The sequence below is a fragment of the Catharus ustulatus genome, unplaced genomic scaffold, assembly GCF_009819885.2.
Source record: "Catharus ustulatus isolate bCatUst1 unplaced genomic scaffold, bCatUst1.pri.v2 scaffold_118_arrow_ctg1, whole genome shotgun sequence".
NCBI lineage: Eukaryota > Metazoa > Chordata > Aves > Passeriformes > Turdidae > Catharus > Catharus ustulatus.
The window spans coordinates 72,460-78,459 of NW_024879464.1; positions in this window are offsets into that span (position 1 = coordinate 72,460).

A 6,000-nucleotide genomic window follows, 5' to 3' on the forward strand; every position below is an offset into this window, starting at 1 on the left:
TGAGGATTTCAGGAGTCCCTCGATTTCGGGAATTTTGGGGATTTCGGGTATTTTTGGGGTCCCAGCAGTCCCGGGGAATTTTGGGGGGATTTCGGGGATTTTGGGGTGGTTTGGGGGATTTCGGGGGTCCCTGGATTTCGGGGATTTTGGGGGTCCCAGCAGCCCCTGGATTTTGGGGGGATTTGGGGGGATTTTGGGGGATTTCGGGAATTTTGGGGTCCCAGCAGCCCCTGGATTTTGGGGGGATTTGGGAGGAATTTTGGGGATTTCGGGAGTCTCTCGATTTCGGGTATTTTGGGGTCCCAGCAGTCCCCGGGAATTTTGGGGGAATTTCGGGGATTTGGGGGATTTCGGGGGTCCCTGGATTTCAGGGACTTCGGGGGTATTTTCGGCGGTGTTTTGGGGTAATTTCGGGGCTTTTTTGGGGGGATTTTGGGGTAATTTCGGGTATTTTGGGGGATTTCGGGGGTCCCTGGATTTCGGGAATTTTGGGGGTCCCAGCAGGCCCTGGATTTTGGGGGGATTTCAGGGATTTTGGGGGAATTTCGGGGATTTTGGGGGTCCCTGGGTTTCAGGGATTTCGGGGGTATTTTGGGGTGTAATTTCGGGGTTTTTTTGGGGGGGATTTTGGGGTAATTTCGGGTTTTTTTTGGGGTAATTTCGGGGTTTTTTTGGGGTAATTTCGGGGTTTTTTGGGGTAATTTCGGGGGTCCCGGGGTCACCCCCAGCGGGGGCGTGGCCCCGCCCCCGCACGTGCAGAGGCCCCGCCCCCTCCGCGCGGCCCCGCGCTCCCATTGGTCAGCGCGCGTGGAGGGCGTGGCCAGTATGCAAATGAGCGACGGGTGAGCGAATAATTTTATTGCCGGTTCGGGGGGCGTGGCTTAGGGGGGGCGGGGTGCGATTCGCGCTCGCTGATTGGCCGCGGGGACAACGCGCGGGGATTGGATGCCGGTGGGGGCGGGGTGGGACGGAGCGATTTGATTGGCTGGGACTGAGGGCGTGGTGCGGACGCGCGTTTCTATTGGTCCGCGCTCAGTGGGCGGGGCGGAACCGCGCGTTGCTATTGGCGGAGAGCGAGAGGGGCGGGGCCAGGAGCGATGGCGGCGGCGGCGCTGCGGTCCCGGGGCGGCGGAGCGGTGAGAGGGGGGGGGGGGGGACAGTGCGGGGACCAGTGACACCAGTGACCCCTCCCAGTGCCACCAGTTACCCCGCGAGTGACCCCAGCGACCCTCCCAGTAACCCCAGTAACGCCTCGGGGCTCCCAGTGCCATCTGTGACCTCGCCCAGTGACCCCAGTAACCCCAGCGCCGGGACCAGTGCCACCAGTGACCCCTCCCAGTGACCCCAGTGATCCCCGCGAGTGATCCCAGTAACACCAGTGCCCCTCCCAGTGCCCCCAGTAACCCCAGCGCCGGGACCAGTGACACCAGTTACCCCTCCCAGTGCCACCAGTTACCCCTCCCAGTAACCCCAGTGACCCCCGCGAGTGACCCCAGGAACCCCAGTGCCCCTCCCAGTAACCCCAGTGCCGGGACCAGTGCCACCAGTGACCCTCCCAGTGCCACCAGTTACCCCTGCCAGTGATCCCAGTAACCCCAGCGCCGGGACCAGTGCCACCAGTGACCCTCCCAGTAACCCCAGTGACACCGCGAGTGACCCCAGTAACCCCAGTGCCCATCCCAGTAACCCCAGTAACCCCAGTGCCGGGACCAGTGACACCAGTTACCCCTCCCAGTGCCACCAGTAACCCCAGTGCCCATCCCAGTAACCCCAGCGCCGGGACCAGTGCCACCAGTTACCCCTCCCAGTGACACCAGTTACCCTCCCAGTGCCACCAGTTACCCCTCCCAGTGCCACCAGTTACCCTCCCAGTAACCCCAGTGCCCCTCCCAGTGCCACCAGTAACCCCAGTGCCCCTCCCAGTGACCCCAGTAACCCCAGTGCCCCTCCCAGTGCCACCAGTAACCCCAGTGCCCCTCCCAGTAACCCCAGTAACCCCAGCGCCGGGACCAGTGCCACCAGTTACCCCTCCCAGTACCACCAGTGCCCATCCCAGTAACCCCAGTGCCCCTCCCAGTATCCCCAGTAACCCCTCGGGGCTCCCAGTGCCATCTGTGACCTCGCCCAGTATCCCCAGTGACTCCTCCCAGTATCCCCAGTAACCACAGTGCCCCTCCCAGTCCCCTCCCAGTGTCCCCAGTGCCCCTCCCAGTGCCCCTCCCAGTGTCCCCAGTGACTCCTCCCAGTATCCCCAGTCCCCTCCCAGTGCCCCCAGTAACCCCAGTGCCCCTCCCAGTCCCCTCCCAGTGTCCCCTCCCAGTCCCCACAGGCCGTACTGGGGCTCCTCCCAGTATTTCCAGTTCTCCCCCTCGACCTTCCCAGTTCCACCCAGGCCCTACTGGGGCTCGTCCCAGTTGCTCCCAGTTACCCCAACCCCTCCCAGTCCCTCCCAGTGCCGTCCCAGTGCCAGTCCCAGTGTGTCCCAGTGCTGCCTAAACCCTCCCAGAACCCTCCCAGTGTCCCCCAGTTCCTCCCAGTGCCCCCCAAACCCTCCCAGTGCCGGTCCCAGTGCTCCCAGTGCCCCCCAGTGCCGGTCCCAGTGCTCCCAGTGCCCTCCCAGTCCCTCCCAGTGCCCCCCAACCCCTCCCAGTACCCTCCCAGTCGCTCCCAGTGCCGGTCCCAGTGCCCCCTCAGACCCTCCCAGTGCTCCCAGTTCCCCCAGTTTCTCCCAGTGCCCCCTCAGACCCTCCCAGTTTCTCCCAGTCACTCCCAGTTGCTCCCAGTGCCCCCCAACCCCTCCCAGTGCCAGTCCCAGTGTTCCCAGTGCCGCCTAAACCCTCCCAGAACCCTCCCAGTGCCCCCCAGTTACTCCCAGTGCCCCCCAGTTACTCCCAGTGCCAGTCCCAGTGCTCCCAGTGCCCCTCAACTCCTCCCAGTACCCTCCCAGTTGCTCCCAGTGCCCCCCAGTTCCTCCTCAGACCCTCCCAGTGTTGCTCCCAGTCCCTCCCAGTGCCCCCCAGTTACTCCCAGTGCCCCCCCAGTACCCTCCCAGTCGCTCCCAGTGCCTCCCAGTTGCTCCCAGTGCCCCTCAACCCCTCCCAGCGCCGGTCCCAGTGCTCCCAGTGCCTCCCCAGTTCCTCCCAGCGGCCCCCCAGACTCCCCCAGTCTCTCCCAGTCGCTCCCAGTGCCCCCCCAGTTACTCCCAGTGCCCCCCCAACCCCTCCCACTGCCTCCCAGTTGCTCCCAGTGCTCCCCCAGTGCCCCCCCAGTCTCTCCCAGTCTCTCCCAGTGCCCCCCAGTTGCTCCCAGTGCCCCCTCAGACCCCCCCAGTCTCTCCCAGTCTCTCCCAGTGCCCCCCAGTCGCTCCCAGTGCCCCCCCAGACCCCCCCAGTGCCCCCCCAGTCGCTCCCAGTGCTCCCAGTGCCGGTCCCAGTGCTCCCAGTGCTCCCAGTCCCGCGCGTCTCCCGCGATGGCGCCGCCGGGGGGGCAAAGTCCGGCCTGGGGGGGGCGGGGGAGGGGCAGGGCCTGGACCCCTCCCCCCCCGGCCCCGCCCTCCCTGCTGGGGCGAACTGGGACGGACTGGGACGGACTGGGGCCGAACTGGGGCCAAACTGGGGCCAAACTGGGCCAAACTGGGGTGAAATGGGGCGAACTGGGGCCAAACTGGGGCCGAACTGGGGCCAAACTGGGGCCAAACTGGGGGGAACTGGGGTCAAACTGGGGCCAAACTGGGGCGAACTGGGGCGAGCTGGGGCGGACTGGGGCGAGCTGGGGCCGAACTGGGCCAAACTGGGGCGAACTGGGGCAAACTGGGCCAAACTGGGGCGAACTGGGGCCAAACTGGGGCGAACTGGGGCCAAACTGGGGCCAAACTGGGGCGAACTGGGGCGAGCTGGGGCGGACTGGGGCGAGCTGGGGCCGAACTGGGCCAAACTGGGGCGAACTGGGGCAAACTGGGCCAAATTGGGGCCAAACTGGGGCGAACTGGGATGAACTGGGGCCGAACTGGGGCAAACTGGGGCGAACTGGGGCGAACTGGGGCCAAACTGGGGTGGACTGGGGTGAACTGGGGCCAAACTGGGGCCAAACTGGGGCCAAACTGGGGCCAAACTGGGGCAAACTGGGGCGAACTGGGACGAACTGGGGCCAAACTGGGGCGAACTGGGGCCAAACTGGGGCGAACTGGGGTGGACTGGGGCCAAACTGGGGCGAACTGGGGAGAACTGGGGCCGAACTGGGGCCAAACTGGGGCGAACTGGGGCCAAACTGGGGCGAACTGGGGCCAACTGGGGCCAAACTGGGGCGGACTGGGACCAAACTGGGGCGAACTGGGGCCAAACTGGGGCGAACTGGGGTGGACTGGGGCCAAACTGGGGCGGACTGGGGCGAACTGGGGCGGACTGGGACCAAACTGGGACGGACTGGGCCAAACTGGGGTGGACTGGGGCCAAACTGGGGCCGAACTGGGACCAAACTGGGGCAAACTGGGGCGAACTGGGGCCAAACTGGGCCAAACTGGGGTGAACTGGGGCCAAACTGGGGCGAACTGGGGCGAACTTGGGCCAAACTGGGCCGAACTGGGGCAAAACTGGGGCAAACTGGGGCCGAACTGGGGCCGAACTGGGGCCAAACTGGGGCAAACTGGGGCCGAACTGGGGCCGAACTGGGGCCAAACTGGGGCAAACTGGGGCCAAACTGGGGCCGAACTGGGGCAAACTGGGGCAAACTGGGGCAAACTGGGGCCAAACTGGGGCCAAACTGGGGCGAAACTGGGGCGAACTGGGGCCGAACTGCGGCCAAACTGGGGCCAAACTGGGGCCAAACTGGGGCCGAACTGGGGAGAACTGGGGCAAACTGGGGCGAACTGGGGCCAAACTGGGGCCGAACTGGGGCGGACTGGGGCCAAACTGGGGCGGACTGGGGCGGACTGGGGCCAAACTGGGGCCAAACTGGGGCCAAACTGGGACGGACTGGGGCCAAACTGGGGCGAACTGGGGAGAACTGGGGCGAACTGGGGTGAACTGGGGTGAACTGGGGCGGACTGGGGCGGACTGGGAGCGAACTGGGGCCAAACTGGGGCCAAACTGGGGTAAACTGGGGCCAAACTGGGGCCAAACTGGGGCGAACTGGGGAGAACTGGGGAGAACTGGGGTGAACTGGGACGGACTGGGGCCAAACTGGGCCGAACTGGGGCAAACTGGGGCCGACTGGGGCCAAACTGGGGCCAAACTGGGGCGAACTGGGGCTGAACTGGGCCGAACTGGGGTGAACTGGGGCCAAACTGGGGCCGAACTGGGACGGACTGGGGCTGAACTGGGCCGAACTGGGGTGAACTGGGGCCAAACTGGGGCCAAACTGGGGCGGACTGGGGCGAAACTGGGGCGAACTGGGGCCGAACTGCGGCCAAACTGGGGCCAAACTGGGGCCAAACTGGGGCCGAACTGGGGAGAACTGGGGCAAACTGGGGCGAACTGGGGCCAAACTGGGGCCGAACTGGGGCGGACTGGGGCGGACTGGGGCCAAACTGGGGCGGACTGGGGCGGACTGGGGCCAAACTGGGGCCAAACTGGGGCCAAACTGGGGCCGAACTGGGGCCGAACTGGGGAGAACTGGGGCAAACTGGGGCGAACTGGGGCCAAACTGGGGCCGAACTGGGGCGGACTGGGGCCAAACTGGGGCCGAACTGGGACGGACTGGGGCTGAACTGGGCCGAACTGGGGTGAACTGGGGCCAAACTGGGGCCAAACTGGGGCGGACTGGGGCGAAACTGGGGCGAACTGGGGCCGAACTGCGGCCAAACTGGGGCCAAACTGGGGCCAAACTGGGGCCGAACTGGGGAGAACTGGGGCAAACTGGGGCGAACTGGGGCCAAACTGGGGCCGAACTGGGGCGGACTGGGGCGGACTGGGGCCAAACTGGGGCGGACTGGGGCGGACTGGGGCCAAACTGGGGCCAAACTGGGGCCAAACTGGGGCCGAACTGGGGCCGAACTGGGGAGAA